The 21,277-nt window shown below is 40.4% G+C and overlaps 1 long non-coding RNA gene across 1 annotated transcript; it reads left to right on the plus strand.

The window, feature by feature from the left end:
- Positions 1-630: 630 nt before the first annotated feature.
- Positions 631-13,380, plus strand: LOC308627733. Its single transcript, XR_014017429.1, has 3 exons — positions 631-712; positions 11,495-11,663; positions 13,252-13,380. It is a non-coding gene; the product is annotated as an uncharacterized lncRNA (long non-coding RNA).
- The last annotated feature ends 7,897 nt before the right edge of the window (positions 13,381-21,277 follow it).

Genomic DNA, 21,277 nt, shown 5'->3' on the forward strand with positions numbered 1-21,277 from the left:
CATAAACACCAAGACGGAGCATGGAAAGTTCCTACAGCTGGAGGCGAGTAGCACAAAATGATCCTTGAGTTTCTATCGGACCCAACACCTTGATGAACCCTGCGAAGAACTCTGTGGCTATGCCTGTATTGCTTAACCCCATGTGGATCGGTCTGACAGCCTTGAGTCTGAGTAACCCCAGGACCACTTGTCCAAACCTAGGCCAGCGTTTACAAATGAAAGGCCCCAGGTGCTGTGTCTCAGTGGGAGATCACAGAAAAAAAGAGGGAGAGGAATGTGGCTTCCCTTTAGGTGCGGTGCATGTAGGTGTTGAGTGTTCTCCCATCTGGACTTGGAGGGTGATCCCACACGTCCTGCCTCACTCAGGGGGTGGCTCAGCAGAGTAAGTGCTAGGAACCATGGTGTTGATGAGAATAACGTTTTTTTTTTTTTCCTTTTTTGCAGTACACGGGCCTCCCACTGTTGTGGCGTCTCCCGTTGCGGAGCACAGGCTCCGGACGCGCAGGCTCAGCGGCCATGGCTCACGGGCCCAGCCGCTCCACGGCATGTGGGATCTTCCCGAACCGGGGCACAAACCCGTGTCCCCTGCATCGGCAGGTGGACTCTCAACCACTGCGCCACCAGGGAAGCCCGAGAATAACGTTCTTACTACCACGTGCCAGGTATTGTTCCAAGCACCTTACGTGACAAACTCATTGAATTCTTCTCTCAGGTAAGTAGTTACTATTATTATATCCATTTTAATGGTGAAGAAACTGAGGCACAGATAGGTTAAGTGATGAATGGTCTTTCATGAATGTAGAGTTTTCCAGAGGCTACGTGATGTGTGATATTATAATAGATCGAATGCAGAAGCAGACATGAGAATCAGCCTTCTTCCATTAAACCAAACATTAAATGAATTTATTTTTTCTAGCTGCTTTTTATTTTTTATTAACTTTTAATTGTTTTTTTCTGTTAGTTTTTTTCTAGTTTTTAAAAAAATTTGAATAGGAATAGAGTTGCTTTACCATGCTGTGTTAGTTTCAGGTGTACAGCAACGTGAATCAGTTATACATATACCTATACCCACTCTTTTTTGGATTCTTTTCCCATATAGGCCATTACAGAGTACTGAGTAGAGTTCCCTGTGCTTGACAGTAGGTCCTTATTAGTTATCTGTTTTATACTTAGTAGTGTGTGTATGTCAGTCCCCATCTCCCAATTTATCCCTCTCCCCCTCTTACCCCCTGGTAACCATAAGTTTGTTTTCTGCATCTGTAACTCTATTTCTGTTTTGTAGGTAAGTTCATTTGTACCCTTTTTTTTAGATTCCACATATATGCTTTTTAAAAAATTATAGTTGCTTTCATAAAATTGTTATTTATATCAAAATGTAATGAGTTCATTCCTGTTATTTTTAAATGAACTAATATTTAAAAATGGTCCTTAGTTTAGGCTAATATGCTAAATATTGAAAGATATAATCTGTACATAAAGTTCTGAGTTTCTCTATAGTTCTAAGAGTGTAAAGGGGTTCTGACACCAAAAAGTTTGAGAACCTTTAATTGATTCCATTCTTTTTCTTTTTTGCGGTACGCGTGCCTCTCACTGTTGTGGCCTCTCCCGTTGCGGAGCACAGGCTCCGGACGCGCAGGCTCAGCGGCCATGGCTCACGGGCCTAGCCGCTCTGCGGCATGTGGGATCTTCCCGGACTGGGGCACGAACCCGTGTCCCCTGCATCAGCAGGCGGATTCTCAACCACTGCGCCACCAGGGAAGCCCTGATTCCATTCTTTAATCCAGAATACCTCCCACGCTTTCATCTTGGCAAAATGAAATTTGATGAATAAAATCTGTGGCATGTTCACTGGTGCTCGGTCAAATGTAACTACAGTTTTGTCCTGTTTATTAATTATTTCACTGGTCACTGGACCTTCACAAATAATATTTCCTTTTGCCTCTGGAGATGCCCTCCTCCCTAAATGACTAAATACTTATTGAAGGTATCAAGGGAAGTTGGCACGTACATGTTAAGGATGCTACCTGCTGTACTGGAATCAGACATTGGGGGAAAATAGGAGTGAGAGGAGGAGAGGTTGGACAGTGAGCTCAATGGGCTACATACGGACAAGGAGGGTCTCTCCCCTACTGGCCCAGGGGTGACCTTGGCTACTCTAAGGGCAGGAAGCAGAGGAAGCTGGACATTATTCTCTGGAATAGCCCTGCTCCCCTCATCTGTCTCAGAATTAGTTGTGGGGGAACAATGCTGTCACTACACCACACCATCTCCTCGTTTGAAGTAACCAAGATTTAGGTGAACCTCAACGCAAGATCATGGTTGAGAGAAAATGGGGAATCATTTGGGGAAACAAAAGCCCTTTAAGAGGGCTTCCCTGGTGGTGCATTGGTTGAGAATCTGCCTGCTAATGCAGGGGACACGGGTTCGAGCCCTGGTCTGGGAAGATCCCACATGCCGCAGAGCAACTAGGCCCGTGAGCCACAACTACCGAGCCTGCGCGTCTGGAGCCTGTGCTCCGCAACAAGAGAGGCCACGACAGTGAGAGGCCCGCGCACCACGATGAAGAGTGGCCCCCGCTTGCCACAACTAGAGAAAGCCCTTGCACAGAAACGAAGCAACATTAAAAAAAAAAAAAAAACCTTTAAGAAAAGAAAAGTGATTTGACCCACTGATTAATAGAAGGTGTGTTTTTAAAATTTGTTTCTGTAGCTGAACATTTTCTCAAATCTTTCTGTTGAGATGAATACCTTGAATAGATTGATGATCTTGGGGAAGAGTATCCACCTCAGTGGCTGCATACTTAGAAGGATAATTAAATGATTAAATTTGGAATCATGTGGTTAGTGTTTTCCAGGGATATAGTTACCACCGTATCTGCAAAGGCTAGAGCAGTTCCTGGCACATGTAGGTACTCAGAAAATACTTGTCAAGTGGAAAGCAGGGAAGGAAGGAGGGAAGGAAGCGTTTCTTCATCCTGACTGATCAGTTTTAGAAGTTATACTTGTGATGCTGTTGCATGAAAAAGCATTTGGCCTAATTGGAGATAAGAAAAATCTATTTTTCCCACTAAACTTATAAAACCCAAAGCATTTACCTTACGAGTTGTGTTTATGGAATGGTAAAGTGTTTCTAAGGAAAAATGATCCCATGTGCAAAAGCATGCGCCCATTTGTTGACTAAGGGGAATGATACTTACTATGGCAAGTTCAGAAGAAGGGAATTCTCTGCCTGCCTCCCTGAGCCTGGCGGATGCTTCCTTCTGCCACTCTGCATCACAATTGAGGCACTTAGTATTTTGGCTCCGCCTCTCCTAAAACAGTTTCCTCCTGCCTGCTCCTTAAAAACGGGAGTTGCAAGGAAATGTGTGGATTCAGAAAAAAAAATACACCCCATAGCCACCTTTAAATGCATTTTTCCAAGGCATATCAAAATATCCTTGGAATTTGTTATGAACATTTGACCACCTCCTAGTTGGCATGAAGTTAAAATTAACTATAACATGTGTTTTAGGGATCTCAATTTGCAAAATATTAATAGAGTTCATGGACAGTTAACTGTAATAAAGGGAGGAAATGAAGTTTATAGTGCAGGGCCCTGGGGATTACAGCCTTCCCTACCCCTGAGCACATTCATATCCCAGAACTTGACGGGAGGTGAAGGAGGAGGCCGTAAAGGGAACATAGGGGGAAATCTCAAGCCTAACATCATGGATCTCCTTCTCTTCCCTCCTGGGAGGGGTGCAGTACCTTAGAGGTGGTCTCACCCAGGCCTAGCTTTTTCCTGCTTATTCAAGAACCTCATGATTCAGCCAGAGCTGCAAAAGCAGGGACCTTCACAAAACTCATAGCTACTGGAACATCAGGAGAGCGCTCTGACCCATCCCTTATACATTCTCTGAAAACGTGAAATATAAGTTATAAATGTGCTGAGTCTGGCTCTCCAGTTGAATTGCTGAGGCAAGAGAAAGTCATGGAAGACGTCCTGGGTTGAGAGTCAGGGGATGGGAATTTTTCTTTCCCCTGCTGTTGATTCTCCTGTGACCTTGAGAAAGTCCCTTCTGGACCTCTGCCTGTTCACCTGAACAGGGAAATGGTGGAGCTAGGTGGTCCGCAGGGGCTCTTCCTACGCTTTAATCTATCGTTTAATGTGAATCTGACCTTTTTCCATGGGCTTTCTAGGAAAACCTACTAAATAATGATGACTTAATACATAATTCAGATATTAGAGGCAGCAAAAGTCAGTGTAAACTAAAGTAAGGCTGATAGGGAGGAAGGTGGGCTTTAGTTCAAAGCCCCAAGAGGAGTAGAATGACTACAGAGGAAAGAGGGCATTTCAGGCAAAGAGGAGGCTCTGGGTAAAGGCCTGGGGTGTGGAGGAACGGCCGCTGAGTTGAGTCAGTGGGGAGAGTGAAGTAGCTGGAGCAGACTGAAACACGAGAACCACCGTGGCTTTCCCAGGACTTCGTGTGGGAAGGGAGGCGTCTTCTGAGGCTGTCTCTGGGGGCAACTGCAGGGACATGCTTCCGTGTAGTGTGTGGAAGCCTTTGTGGACTTGGAAGGTCAGAATCCATGGCTGGTCTAGACCCTTTCTGACGAGGGGCCCATTGGTCTTGCCTGCCCACCAGTGCATTAGAGCTGAGATTTGACCCTCTCACTCCATTGGCCCATGTCCTTACGTTAGTTCTTTTCACTCTAGCTTCTTCACAGGCCCGCGTGATGCTCACCTTCTGCTTGCAGAATGGGGTCATTCTCCTTTCGGGAGAGCCTCCAGTGAAAGGATCTGGGATTGCTGACTTTCCAGGGTGCTGGTGTAGGAAGTCTTTCACCCTCTAGTTGGCTCCCCTCTTCAGACCATTAGGGCTCAAACCTCTGACCCTCTAGGGGGCTTGAGAGCACCAGGACCCAAAGCCATCCTGCTCATGACAGAGGTTATCGGGAGCCTTGAACCACTTCTGTCTTCCGGCCAGTGGAGCTTAGAATATCACACATCCTTGTTGAGTTGCATTGACTGGGTTTGATGGCCAGTCACTCTCATTAGCTTCTAATCACTTAGGCCACAAAGAGGGCTGAGGCTTGGTGCTCCCCAGGTGACCCTGCTGATGTCTCTACACCCCTGGTCTTGTTCAGAGGACAGAGATCTACCCTTACATATTTCTTAGTCATGAACCCCTACTTTGTTCAGTGTCCAGGGCAGCCACAGGATCACAGCTCTGTGAAGAATTCAGCCCATTTATCTGGGTATATCCTGTGTTATGTTTACAGAGCCTGGATTCTTTGCTTGACTGATAGATGACTGATAGATGCTGTGGCAGAGATCACCTTCTGAATGACGACCAAGGCTCTCAGACAGCCTCTCACACCTATTTTCTTAGGTCCACTCGTGTTGCAGGCTCCTCTCCCCCGCAGAATTCATCACACATTCTTCCTGCTTGAACTTGATTTCTGGCCCTTGATTTGCAAAGGGTATATAGCAATAGTGGCCACACAGAAACACCAGAAACTGTTTGTTATTATTAAGACCTCATTTTACTCTCATTAAAGTTCTTGAGAAAGAATCTTCTGATGCTAACTCATATTCTTTATGGGAATTATTTGATAACTACCTGATAAAATTTTTTAGGCTTATAATCAGTTGCTGTGGATCTTCAGAACACTGAGAAATGAAAGGAAATATGTAGGGTTTGTTTGTCCCTTTAGATGCTTGTTTTAATTAAAGTCAGTGTTTGCACACATGTAGTCTTTTGAATTGTGCACACTTTGTGCCTTAGTTTATCTACATACAGTCCCTGGCCAGGGGTAATTTGTTTTCTAAAGAGAATGTCCACGTGTCTGAAGCATCAGAGCTACAGGCTATGCCCTCCTGCCCCCCCCAACCCCCCACACCCTGCAGACTTTGTCCTTCTCAGCCCAAGGCAAGGGAACTGTCAGCTGGCTCAGACCCACCATGCGTGGAACCTGGAATCCATCCTTGCCTACAAGTCCCAGGCCCCAAGGAAACTGCAGTAGATCTTAAGTATCTAGGAGTCTATTGAATGGTAGGCCTTTCAACCCCCAGAATTGTGCCAGTCACAGGCAGAGGCCAGCTGCCATGCCTTGCCAAGCAAAGTGGATACTCTTAATATCACTGAACTAGTCAGTACTGAGTTAATGGAACCCCTTTGAAACCTGTGAACTGGACTCCGACCACATCCATTGAGGGCCTCAATTATATCTTCACTCAAGACACACCCTGCTTTTGTTCCTCCAGTGGGCCCATGCAATAGTGTCCTAGAATGCTTTCAATGCCTGAAAAATAGCTGATTGAGTCTTACAGTTTTGGGTTTCTTGTTGAGTTTGTTATGATCAAGGTGAGGTTCTTATCCTTCCCATTCAGTCACAGTCCAGTGAGAGAGGCTGTCCATGAGAGCTGATGCATCTAGGGGAAATCACCTACAACCCTAAATAATTCAGGCCTGATCTCCCTCATACAAGTGAGAAGGTAGGCAAAATTCTTTCTGCTTCTAATCCCTGAGTCCTTCACACTTTCTGCTCTTCTAGAAGATTCCCATAAGCAGCCCAAATTCCTCTGAAGGGTTCCACATGCACCAAGGTCCTGAAGGCTTTGGGGAAAGCCAGCTTTGGAGCCGCAGGGGTTGGTCATACACTGAGCGGAGGCACTGTTCTAAGTAGCATTTTCAGAGCAAGGAGGGACTCTGATTCTTCTCATTTGGGACCAGAATTGCTGGTTTAACTCAGAGGATCATGATAATAGAGCCTTTTGAATGACCGGGTAAGGAGTAAATCACATTGGTTTTGCAGTAGGCAGCTTGGGGTTCTAATTCCTGCGCAGCCACCTACCAACTCTGAGGCCATGAGCCCTTTTCTTTATTTCTCTTACCCCTGGTAGCTTCATCAATTAAATGGGAATAACAAATGTACCTCAAGGAGTTTCACTGAGAGAATTATGGCCATGGTTATAACATACCTAAACAGAGTCTGGTACACAGGAAGTGCTCAATACATAGAAGCTATTCACTACCATAAAGGAGAGTTAAGGCAGGTTGCTGGATTTACTTTATCATTCTCTCTGGATCTGAGAGATTCCAAGGGAGCTGATGTAACCGGGGAGATGGCCTAGTTAGCTCTAGGAAAATCTACCACAAAAACTTACTTTTCTCATAAACTTCAGCAGAGCTAAGAGGAATAACTCTCCCAAAGTTTGAACAAGAGCAAAAGGCTGAATTCAGGTTCTAGTGTCTTGCAGACAAGTAAATCTCCTTCCCACCCATCCCCACCACATATGTGCACAAAGGTGCACAGTGCTTGCGAATGCACACATGCGTGAGGACACATGTGCACACACTCACATATTCACATGCAAAGCATCTCCCACTCTAAGCCTAAGCCCCCTCCTGTGACCCCTGCGCCCCTGTTCTTAAGCTCCTGGACTGTGCCGAAGGAGAAGAAACTGATGTTTCAAGCTTGTTGAAGTCTAACTCATCAAAATAGTTCGGATTACCCCCCGTGCTACTTTACAAGGCATTTTAGGCATTTCTTCATGGGGTTGGGAAATCATGTTTCACCAGTAATAAACAGAGTTGAAGCCCAAAAGACTAGAGCTTAATTTCAAACTCAGAACTGAGGAGGTCAGAGTGGGTCCTATCACGGAAAAGCATCAACTCCCCTTCCTCAGCAGAGCAAGACATATTCTGGAAGAAAGAGAGAAGGCTAAAAATCAAGCACAGCAGTTTCTAATATTTTTCCTCTTGACTTTTCTTAATTAGTGTTGACTAGCTTAACGAAGCAATTAAGGGGCTTATTTGCTTTTTAAATCACATGTGAAATTTAAGAAACCTTGAAATAGAAGAAATATTTGTCCCCAAGATCTTATCCCACAAGGGATATCAGCTTGAATATTCTCCAACAACTAGAAAGTGAGGATAACTGGCCCTGCTCTCCAAATGAGGCCCAAGCAAAACAGACAGCGCAGTAGCCAGCTCTGCAGGGAGAAGTCCCCATAGGTAAAGGGCTGCTTCTTGAGTGTATTTCTAAGACTTACATTAAAAACAATGATAATCAGCTTTTAATAATAATTAACTTGAACAATAATATGAATAATGATATCCTTCATTTATTGATTACTTATGTGCTCGTAGTTGTGTTGTTCACTGTTCATAAATTATTTCGATTTAAGTCTGCAAGTTTCCCGCCCCCTTCCTTCTAATAGAGTAAGGAAATAGGGACTCAGGGAGGTTAATTGGCATGCCCAGATTCCCACACCTGGTATGGCCTGGATTTAAGCTTTTTTTAGTCTGAGACACATGGTCCTTCCCTGGTATTTTACTACCTCTCCTTGTGGCAATTCTTAACCATGAGAACTGTGACCCAAGTACACTACAGATTATTAAATAATTGCATTCGTGTATGTATGTTTACATTTATGTTTATGTAATAGCATATATAAATAGAATATTATTGAAATTTGTTTTTTAAATGTTAATAATCATGTAATCAAATTTTCTATATTACAACATAATATACATTATACTATGTATAATATACTAATCATATAATTATTGTATCATTCTTTTTTACTTATTTAATGAAATGATAAAATGATAAAATTACATATAAATATATACAATTTATATAAACATAAGTAATTAATATGTATTAATATGATATATAAAACATGATACAGGGCATATAAATGATACAGACTCATATAATATGAACCATAATATAATAATATGTAATGATCTATAAAACATAAAATAATACATAATATGTGTGATATATGTAATGTTTATCTAAATATATATATTTATATATCATGTAATGATATAGGGCATATACATGATACAGAATCATATAATAATACATAATATATAATTTATTATATATTATAATATATAATATAAAATATAATAATACATAAGTGTGGCAATTATATCTTTTTTTTTTTTTTTTTTGGGTGCATTGGGTCCTTGTTGCTCTGCGCAGGCTTTCTCTAGTTGCAGCGAGCGGGGGCTGCTCTTCCTTGCGGTGTGAGGGCTTCTCATTGCAGTGGCTTCTCTTGCTGTGGAGCATGGGCTCTAGAGCACAGGCTCAGTAGTTGTGGCGCACAGGCTTAGTTTCCCTGCGGCATGTGGGATCTTCCCGGACCAGGGCTTGAACCTGTGTCCCCTGTATTGGCAGGCGGATACTTAACTGCTGCGCCACCAGGGAAGTCCGGCAATTATATCTTAAGTACGTATATATAATTGTTTATAAAATTATCATATAACTTGATAGAGGGTTAATAATTATTTTAATAAGTAGACACATAGGGTAGAATTCTATATCACTATCTAATATAATGATAAATGAATTAGATTAGTAAATAACAAGATGAATAAATCATTAATCAATTGGCATAGCCATAGTCTAATGTAGTGCCTCTAGCTATGGCAAGTTAATATTTATTGCCTATCATGTTGTAGAACCAGTGCTAGGCTCTTATATTACCTCTGCTAAACCTCACAGCAAACCAGCAAGGCAGGCGCCATTAGTGGAAAATAAGTTGAGGCTTAGATGAGTTAAATGTTTTGTTTTGTTTTACCTTCAGAGACACAGAGCTAGTAAAAGAGCTAGAAGTAACCCTGATTTTGTCTGATCCCATATCCTATGGTCTTTGCACTCTACCAGGTTAGATGAGTGGGTGGAGAAGAGAAAGTGACAAAACAAAGGGAGGAAAAGGAAACTGTATCTTGATGCTTGCCCAGTCCTTATAGGGGCGGACAGTGTGGCATATACCAAGTTTCACTGATACAATAGGAAGGCCGAAGAAGCTGACCCTGGCACCAATCCAGCCATTCCCTCAGCCACTTGCTTATTCAACACACTGCTCCCCAGGGTAATGGGGAGGAGGGAAGGATATGGGGTGGCAGCTCATGGCCCGTGTCTTGATGCTGGCAGGCGCGGGCTAGTTGCCAGGCCCCTCCCAGCGTGACACCCTTGTGACCAGAGTCTGCACACTCGATGGCATGCCCTTGGACTTGGTCTATTTTTCCCACTTCTGGGATTGCAGCCTACATACTTGGCATTGGAAAGATTGGCAGCTTCAAGTCAGATTGGGAGGACGTCCCAGATGGGCACTGAATCAACAGTGCCAACAAGAGGAAAAAAAACATGTGAGCCCAGGGAGATTTCTTAACTATTTACCGAATAGGGGGAATTGTTTATTTCCCCATATCTCCCAAAGAGTCCATTTATGAGCTCCACTTATGACTTCAAACAGGCAAGTTGGCAGAGATATGGCAGTGAAGATAAGATGATGACTAATTAATGGTCTTGCAACAGGTTTCAACACCCAGATCTACAACTACTTATATTTTTTTGCTTAACCACTAACATTTATTTTCAAACACAAACATGCTTCTAAGTATTTTTGTTAATACAGCTAATAGTTTTATCTTGTTCCTGGCACTATTTCCTCTTCTTGATAGGGTTATAAATAGGGTATTCCACTTGGCAAGGATCTTGCCCATGGCATTGAAAAGATGGTTCTATACTTACTGTAGCAAAACACAGCACATAGCTGGCATACTTTCCTCCAAAGTCTCCTAACATTTACACTGCCATCCACATACTTTTCAGTTGACTTCACTCTGAAAATTGCCTGTTCCTCTGATACATACCAGAGACTTGGCTACTTGGACATTTGGAAAGAAAGAAAAAAAGAAGAGCAGAACATGAACGAGCATTCTTCCCATTTCTGCTCCCAGGCATTTAATACCTGCAATAGTACAGTCATTTGTAAGAATGACTTAAAGTGGCTTCTTTACAGTCAACTTCAGTTTTAAGATCTCAGGATTCTGTGACTGGAGGAACAATTTCAGCATTGACTAACACTGCTATTGATAACTTCACTGTTTTCCTTAGGTTTATATAGTCAGTTGCCTGAATTCAGGTAATACATAGAAAAAGATACAATTCCACATCATGGCTTTAATTAATTTATTTATTTTTTTGGTACGGAAACTCAAACAGTAAAATCATAACTGAGGATTCAGAACTAAAACCCTTTCAAAGTCCTGCTGCCATTATTTCAAAGAAATGTTATACAATTTGGATGAGATTAAGATGCTAGAAAATGGTATCTCTAGAAATTTGCAGATTTTCACTGTTTTGAGCAAAGAAGACATAGGAGTACAAATCTCTAGAGTTCCATCTCCAAGATACTCCAGTGGCTGTTGAGCTTATCTTCACTTTCCCTTCAGGTCTAAAAAACAGGGATAGGGGATGATTTTGGCAATAGCCACAGAGGTTATTGATGAATTGCAAAAAATATCTCCAAAGTAAGAGTTTCGGGGAGTTAGAACACAGATAGCTTTTGCTTGGAGAAATGGATAAACCCACTCCATCTGCATTAGGTGTGGTTAGCCAAGGTACAATTTGAATAAATGTTAAGGAAAAACTAACTAACTTCCCAATCCTTCTTTCCTAAATCCTGCATATTTTTCCCATATCCTTAGGTAGAAGAAGAGAGGCCAGGTCATCTGGTAAACGTTGGCCTGTAACACAGTTCATGGAAGGCTATTTGGTGCCCATTCATCCCCAAGACATCCACACATGAGAATTCACCAGTACAAAAATGTTTAAGACTTATTTGAGAAGGTATCCAAATGATGAGTCCCTTTGCAGGTAAAAAACAATAATTAGCGGCTCAGCTTGTGGGAATGGGGGTAAGGTGTTGCACTGTTGTTGCTGCTGTGGTTTTATTCTTTTCTGCAAAGTATTGCAGGAAAACCATTTACTGAGTTCAGCACAAGTGTTTACTTGTGGTTTTGATACCATGATCTTAAATCTTGGGAGATCAATTCCTCACAGTCTGGGGGAACCCAGTTTTCTGTTTTGGTTTTAATAATCCTTTCAGCCTTAGAATGAAGTGTGGGCACTAGCTAGTTTTACAGAATACCTTATCCATAATTTAAGAATCTAATAAAGCTGAAACAAGAATATTATTTCTTCTGGGTTTAAAAGAATACAAATAATGTGTCTGATAAATCATATTGGAGTTTTTAAATTCCAAGTACTTTAGAGATAGAGAAAGATTTGGGTGAAACAAACCAACACACACACACACACACACGCGCGCGCGCCAGTACCTTTTTTGAGACTTACCTGGTTATATATGTTGTGTTTAAATGACTGAAAATTAACTATCTCCACTCATTAGTTCCATCCGGTTTAGATAATGGACACTTTACTTTAACTGTAACATATAAATGCACGACTGTGGTTGAATTTGTCAGAATAGTCATATGCACAACATATTTTGTGGAAGACATGGGGCTGGCTACTAGATATTGAGAGATGAAAGAATGGACATCATTCTGATGTCCATTGGAGGAGTTCATAAATTTGGTGAAGAACAAACTTTTCTTACACAAATGAGTGCAAGCAGTTGCATTTTGAATCCCGTGGTTCACAGATTCAGCGATTATAACCGGATGTCTCCTTTTATCCCAACTTCCCATTCTGCCAGTCCTTATTTTTCTTATCTCAGCCTCTCCAAAGTCTCTCAGTTCATTTCTCTCCTCAGTCAGCAAGTATCTGTTTCCCCCCGGGTAACCGTAGAATTCTGTGATTGCCTCAGTCTATCATCCAAGGCCCCTAGAATCGCTCTGTCTAAAATGGTGGTCTCTAGTTACATATGATTTAACATTAAAAATAAAAGTAAATTAAACGAAGTTTTCAGTTTCTTAGTCACACCAACCACTTTTCAAGTGCTCAGTAGCCACATGTGGCCCATGGCTACTGCTTCGGACAATGTCTATTAGAAAACATCTCCCTGGGCCTTCCTTGGAGGTCCAGTGGTTAAGCCTTCGCCTTCCAATTCAGGAGGTGCGGGTTCAATCCCTGGTCGGGGAGCTAAGATCCCACATGCCTCACAGCCAAAAAGACAAAACATAAAACAGAAGCAGTATTGTAACAAATTCAATAAAGACTTTAAAGAAAAAAACAGTAAAGAAAACATTTCCCTGATCTCGGACAGAGCTGCTCTAGACCTGGTTAAAAGCTTCTTTGCCAGCCTCTTCTCCCTGTGGTCCTGCTCAGGAAGCGATCCTCCAATAAACTGAATATTCATTGTTTTCTGCAAATGCCCTGAGCTTTGCCAACTTCGTCTTTGCTATTTCCAAAGCTTAGGGTGCTCTTTTGGAATCTTGCTGTTTTTCAAGACCTAAAGAAAGGCACTGTTCTCCTAAGAAACCCTTCCTTATCTTTGCAGTTAGAGTTCTTCCTAATTGGAAAGGTTCTTCCACACACCGTACCTTACTCATGGCTCTACTTCATGGTGCTTCATACTGTCGTCTCCACAGGATATTTTTAGCTCCCCTACCAGATTATGCTTTTTCTTCTTCCAACAGCAAAGGAGGTATGTGTGTCCTTATTTTTATATTTCATGCCCTCTGGTTTTTGTTATTTATGGATTTTATTTTTATTTAAAATTTGAAGACATTAACAAGGAAAGATACATGTGGTGACAAAGTCTGAAGGAAGAAGGGAAGAAATATGGTTATGTTAACTGTATAAAAAAAGAAGAATGGGGTTGCTGCCCTATATACTAGGAAAAAGTCTTATAATTAAAATCTGATTCTGCCACTTAACCTTATAGATCTGAGTGAAATAGTTATCCCCATTAAACCTCAGGTATTTTTTTTTCATCTAGAGAATAGGAATAGTAATGCTTACTATACAGGTTTTGTGAATATCACTTGAGAGATAATATATATAAAAGTGTGACAAAAAAAAGAGAGAAGTCTCATACAAATGTGAGGTGTTATGCTTACAGCAAGCTTCCAGAAAAGAAGGGTATGGAATAGGGAGAAACACATGTTGCCCTGGCCCCCTCACAAACCTGCTTTACTCTGACAAAGCCCAGTTGACTGATAAAGTTCCAGTAGGCTCTTTGTGAGTTATCCACAGGGTTCTCTTTTTATCTCACAAAAATATTTATATATCTATAAGTATCTATAATTTTTTTATTCCACACTCCTTGGGATGCAGTTATGGCTGTTTAATTGTTTACTTTTCAGGCATTCCTTCTCCCTTTGAAGAAAAACACAAAAGAAAGAGCAAAATGCTGACAAGTTTTCAAAGCCGTGATTTACAGGAATGATTTCTGAAAAGCAAGTGGACAACATCCGAGTTCATCATCAAATAATATTTCTAAAGCACCCTCTAGTGCCTGGCCGCAAGCCAGATGATTCAATGCCTGGAGAGGCTGCAAACTTTTTTTTTTTTTTTTAAAGGAAAATGGACTCTCATGTTGGCTCCTGAAAAACAAGTCTGCACCATTTACGATTCCTTAGGATTCTCTCTCTAAATTAAGTATTAAGAATGGATTGCTTCAGAAAAAAATCAATGCAGTTAGAAACCCTAATACTATTAAATATAATTCAAATCCCAGTTTAAGATAGACATTAAGACTTAAAAGACCAAGTCAAAAATTACACTGGGAATCTGAAGAATTTGAAATCTAAATAAATCACAGGGCAGAAAAATCTGCTCTGTAAGTGAAAAAGTTTTGAGCCTGAGGAAAGGTAAGAATTGCATGAATAGATAGGTGTCATCTAGTAGGAATGCTAGGCCCATCTGCCATCTGATTATGCTGTGACTGTACTAGCCTCTAGTCTTCTCTCAGCAGATTCTCAAGTGGTGTAGTGGCAAGAGTGCAGTATGGAGAATCAGAAGACTTGTGGTCCAGCGTCAACTCTGCCACATACTTGGCTATGTGATTTGGAAGATGTCACTTAAAATTTATGACCCTGGTTTCTTCACATGTAAGATAATTCTGCCAACTTCGTGGAATTGTCTAGACTTTACAGATTAAATAAGATACCACTGACCAGTTCCTTGAACACAGTACTTGCCAACAAAATGTCAATATTTTTTCTAGTTGTCTGATCGATTTTGTATTTAGCAGTTTTACAATATGTGTTCAGTATGACTCTTGCACATATCCCCTCAAAGGAAGTTTCACTCTTCTCCCTTATCACTCCCACATTTTTGAGAATAGGATCACATTTTATATTATGATACTGAAGTAGGAGAGTCAGTTGTGCCTAGGCTAGTTGACCTTAAAGATAAATGCCTAATTATTGATTGGATGATTGATTAATCAATTCTTTCATTCATTCATTCAATTCCCAACTCTAAATTCAGAATGGTCCCTTTACTACCTGAGGCCTTATTAACAAGATGGACCAGATGTTTCATCACATACAAAAGATCTTTGTAGGCATGGGAATAAAGAATACTGAGTCATTTTAAGAAGTCACTTTGAAAATGACTTTTCAACATAGGAGAACTGGGCTTGTTCAAGCAAATTATATTTCAAAGTTTTATTTGCAAGGTTATTTATTACTATGTGGAATCTCAGTCCTGTGGCGAGGGTCAAGGAAAATGAGGACACAGGTGTCTGCCTATTTGCACAGGCATTAAAGAGTGTTGTAAAATGAGCTTCAGCCTTTTAAGTTACTGTCTTTTCCTTTATAATAATAACCTCTTCAATTTTACAAGGTCTATATTATTTTTAGGTAAGAAAACACTGTAGAGTTCATGTTTTATTGTTCCTTGCAGTTATATAAATTATATTTGGCCAAAACAAATGTAATTCCTACTGTGTGAACTGGGAACCCAAAATGTTGATTTTCCTCAAGTTATAAACAATGTGAAGATATGTTATACTGGGTCACAATTTTCCAGAGCAGAGCAAAATATATAACTCAGTTTTAATAACAAAACTGCATATATCATTAAAGTTTCCTACTCCACACAGAATGTATTATATTACTCTGCCCAGCAAGAGACATCCTTTGTGTAGACCACAATTTCTAAAATACCATTTGATTGAATGGAAAACATTTTAGCCATTTGTTAGTTTAAAAAAAATGTAATGGTTAAATACTCATGGAAATTCTGCTTTGTCTTTGCTGGGTAAATATTACATTTCTTTTCATTAAATTGAATGCCATGGATTTTGTAAACACCAATGTCTGGGGGACAACTATTATGAGCTTTTTCCCACCATTAGATGAGTCTTCACATTTTTAGCATCTTAGAAACAGATGTCTGTTTCTTTGTAACACCAGTGAACCTTATTTTTACATGTATTATATCAGCTTCAAGTTGCATTGTAATTATTTACTTATAAGCTTGCCTCTCCAAATAGACTTGTAACTTAACAAGGCAGGGTCCAGATTGTATTATCTCTGTATTCTTGGCCCCCGGTCTAATGCTATCTACAGAGCTGGAGCACCGAAAATGTTAAATGAAGAAGAAATTCTGAAAAAACTACGACCAAATCATCAGTTTACCCATTCACCTGTTCTCAGAATCATTCCAAAATTTAGGAGATTTATAAATGTAACTACTTTCACAACACTGAAGAAAATGAGGAAAGATTATTTCCTTTATTAAAAAGAAGTCATAGGCTTCCCTGGTGGCGCAGTGGTTGAGAGACCGCCTGCCAATGCAGGGGACACGGGTTCGTGTCCCGCTCCGGGAAGATCCCACATGCCGCGGGGCGGCTGGGCCCGTGAGCCATGGCCGCTGAGCCTGTGCGTCCAGAGCCTGTGCTCCGCGATGGGAGAGGCCTGCGTACCGCAAAAAAAAAAAAAAAAAGAAGTCATATGTGGGATTAGCTAGTCTAGTCTCCTTATTTCACAAGTGGGGATTTGGGGACCTAGAAAAAGAAAGCTTTTTTGCTCTTGCTAATGTCAAGCAAAACTGATCCTAACTGTGTTCATAGTGTTTTGTTTGTTTGATACAAAAGTAATACATGTTAATGATAAACAATTCGACATGTTCAAAAATACATAAAGAGCCAACAAGTGTATGAAAAGATACTTAACATCAAAAGTTGTTAGAGAAATGCAAATCAAGACCACAATGAGATACCACCTCACATCTGTTAGGATGAGAGAAAAGAAAAGAACAAGTGTTGGCAAAGATGTGGAGAAAGTTGAACCCTTGTGCATTGTTGGTGGGGCTGTGAAATGGTACAACTGGTACGGAAAGCAGTATCGTGATTCCCGACAAAAATTCAAAATAGAACCACCGTGTGATCCATCAATCCCACTTCTGGGTGTATATATCCCAAAGAATTGAAAGCAGAGTCTTGAAGAGATACTTGAACACCCATGTTCATGAAAGCATTATTCACAGTAGCCAATAAGTGGAAGCAACCCAAATGTCCCTTGATGCATGGACAAATAAAACGTGGTCTCTACATACAATAATGCAATAATATTCAACCTTATAAAGGAAGAAAATCCTGTCACATACTCAACATGGATGGACCTTGAGGACATTATATAAGTGAAATAAGTCAGTCACAAAAAGACAAATACTGTATGATTCCACTTAAATGAGGTATCTAAGAGAGTCCAACAGAAAGTAGTATGCTGGTTTTCAGAGGCTGGGAGGAGAGGGAAGTGAGGAGTTGTTAAATGGGTATAGCGTTTCAGTTTTGAAAAATGAATTAGTTCTGGTGATCTGTTACACAACAATGTAAATATACTGAACATTTTTGACCTGTTCATGTAAAACTGCTTAAGCTGATGAATTTCATGTTACATGGGTTTTTTGGTCACAGTTAAAAATTTAAAAATAAATAAAAAAACAGAATTTTTATTTATTTATTATTTTGGCCACGCTTCACGGCATGCGGGGATCTTAGTTCCCCAACCAGGGAATGAACCTGTGCCCCCCTGCAGTGGAAGTGTGGAGTCCTAATCACTGGACTGCCAGAAAATTCCAGAAACAGAATTTTTAAATATATGTAACAGCAGAAGAGGTGTTAAGGTTAACACATTTAGTTGTTCTTTTCTATAATATTTATATGCTTAAAACAGTACTGTCTAAATGATATGGCACCTTATTGTTACAACAAAATATGACAAACGTATTTCTAAAACTCTCTCAATACCATTTGAAAGGCTGCATAATATCCGTTTATATAAATAAACCACAGTTTATTTAACAATATCCCTCATTCATATTCTTTTCATGTCTGTCTGTAAATAATGCTTTCTTTTCTATTTTTGTACATTCCTTATCTACATTTCTGATTCTTCCCTTAGAGTCTCAGAAGTAAAATTAGTAGAGTGGACATTTAAAAATATTTTAAAATTGTTTAAAAATTATATAAAATAATAAACATATAAAAATTATACATTATTAAAAATTTAGTATTGCTCCAATATCTATTCGTAGAAGCAGGACACGAGTGCCTCTAATTTATCACACCCTCGTCTACACTGAGTCCCCTCATCTTTCTCCTCTTATTCACTATTATTATTGTTGTTATTATTACAGTTATTTTGATTTGCAAGAAAGGAAATAATTTGTTAATTTACATTTCTTTGCTTGTTCGTAAAACTGGTACAATTAAAAATACTTTTCAGTCGTTTGTATTTTTTCTTCTGTGAATTCTATTTTTTACGTTTTAAGATAAGCTGAATGAGTTCTTTATAAAGAAATTTAATTATTTATCTGTCCTATTTGATCGCAAATATTTTTCCTAGTTGTACATTTATTGTAAATTCTGTGTTCTAAGTACACAATTATTCATCTTTAGGGAAAACTATTTAACTCATTTTCATTTAAATTTTTATAGTTTGATTACTCTTTTATCAGTCAATGATTATGATGTAGTCAATGATTTCAGAATTTAAGTAGATATTTTACAAAATTTTCAGTAATATTTCTTGAAAAATCCTGCTAGCGTTTTGCATAGGACTGTATAAAGTCTATACACAAAGTTTGGAATAATTGTTGTAACAACATCAATAGCGGTCATAATGACAGACAAAACTCTACTTACAGCTCTTCAAGTGCCTGCTATCTGCTAGGTCTTGCATTAACTGTTCACATTAATTTAATCCATAAAACAACCTTATGAGGCATGTGCTATTTTTATGGCCATTTTACAGAGAATCCAGTTGAGGCAAAGAAAAGTTACACAACTGCCCATGATCACTCAGCAGTAAGTTGATGGAACCGTGTTTTGACCTCAGGCCACATAGCTTCAGAACCCTTGCTTCTAAAGATCATTAAGCTGCCTCAAAAATCTTCACAGGATGAATTTGTCCCTTCTAAGGAGTCGCTAAAATTGCCTTTATGTTTCTAAGATATTTTTAATCTTTGTTCTAAGTTAATATCCCATACATTTTTATTATGTTTTTTCAGTTTGGCTGCACTAACAATAGTTTAGAAAAACTGAATTATAGCATTACGGTGGAGATGGTCTCTCCTAAAGCCTGGCACACTGGAGGAAGAGCAATGACACCAGGGTCTCTGCAGCAGAGCAGGACAAGGAAGGTGAGATGCTAAGGGATAATGCAGTAATAATCCCCTTGAGTCAGTAAGCTATGGCTGTATAATAAACGATTCAAAAATGCGATGGCTTGAAACAATAGCGTTGGTTCTTAAGGACCCGCGGGTCATCTAGGAGTTTGCTGACCCAAGCTGGGCTGGGCTTGACCGCCCCGTTCAAGCTGCAGGGTCTGACTGTGATGGGCATCTCCCTCAGGTCTGCTCTATGATGCTGTTCTGCACCTCAGGTAAGGGTGTACCAATGAGCCTGAGGAAACTCTTCTTGATGTGGCAGCAAAGGCCAGAAAGAAAGCTCCACTGACAGGCGCATTTCAAGCTCGTGCTTTCTTTCTTGGAGGGCACACAGTGGAGCTCAAAGTCAAGGGGGAGGGAAGTAGACTTTGCCCATCAGAACACCATGGCGAAAGTGTGTACAGAGAGAGAAGTGATGCCTTGGGGCCAATGATTTCATCTACTGTTTCAGCTGGCTTGGGCTACGAAAGGAACAGAGAAGAGGCGGGGAGTGGTCAAGTTGTGCATAAATTGTGCACATAAAGCTCACAGGATTTATAAGTATATCAGACGTGAGGTCACAGAGACAAGGAGACCTTGAGGATGACATTCCTTATCCACGTGCCCAGAAATATCTTTTTCTAGAATTTTACTTTAGATTGATATTTAGCTCACTTGCTCTATTTCTAGTATTTTGGTACTTCTCTTGACTTGCACAATCTCCTTAAAGACATCTCAGTTTCATATTGTTTTATTACTAGGAGACATGACTGATCTGAATCAGGTGAGGTGCTGTGTGTATATGTGCAGCAGCACCGGCATTCTCCTGCGGCTGCCCCCTCCACAGTAAGGCTGCAGTTTCTCCCCAGCAGTGTCCAAACTACCCCTACAGTCCACTAATGACTCCTCTCAAAATGCAAAGAAGACAGTTTAGAAGCCCTTTGTTTCTCCCATTTAGTCATCAGCATTAGAACATTAGATCTAATGGTGTGTCTGTCCAGTCCTTCGTCCATTTTTTTTTCTCCAAACATCTCTAAGGTCAAACTATATTCTGAGTACAGTCTTTAAGACAGTAGGGAATGTTTAGAGGATTTTCATCATACTTGGTTAACATTTTTAAAAGTTTTGGCACTTAAAGTCCTAGGCTTTAGTTATTTGGAATATTTATCTATAATAAATAGTCCATTCCCCAGCGTTGGTAAATAAATGAGGCATCGCTCCATTGTGCTTTTGTTGATTTATGCATCGACACGGGGAGTGTGCTCCATTTAGCAATGCAAAGAGTGTACACATTCAGTTTGTTTTGTTGCTGTGTGTACTGTTTAGTCCCAGGATACCTTGAACTGGAAAGAAGCCCTGTTGAGTGACAGGGTTACATAATTCTACCTTCTTGGTAAACTGTCTTGGGCCTCAGCGCCCCCAGCTCAGATATCTGTCTATCAGGAGACATGTGGGTCTTGAATTGTTCATTCTGGATTGACCCTGAGCCAAAAACTTTTGCAGAAGCCTGAGTCCTGGGCCTCCTTCCCAAGCAACCACCAGTGTCATAGAAGGAACCAGTTCCTGCCTGTTACTGCAGCTCCTGTTGACAGGAAATGCCTTTTCAAAAGAAAGGCAATGAAAAACGGTTCCCTTGCAGGTGGAGTTTTCTGGCTCACATACGGATTAGAAATGAAATTAGCCATTGGAAATTTCATTCAGATCAGTCCAAACATTGCAAAGTACAACAAACGCAGACCTTTCCTCATTGGGTAATCAAGTTCAATTTCTCTCCATGTCTTTTCTCCCAAGCAGACAGCTGTGAAACCCTTATTAACTGTTTTTCATGGACCCAGTTGCTGCTAGGGTCTACAGAGATAGAACATTCCAGAATAAGCTCTGAGCCCTGACCTTGAAGGGCTTGGTGATCTAGTCTGGAATAC

Source organism: Mesoplodon bidens, assembly GCF_964165515.1.
Source record: "Mesoplodon bidens genome assembly, chromosome: 14".
NCBI lineage: Eukaryota > Metazoa > Chordata > Mammalia > Artiodactyla > Ziphiidae > Mesoplodon > Mesoplodon bidens.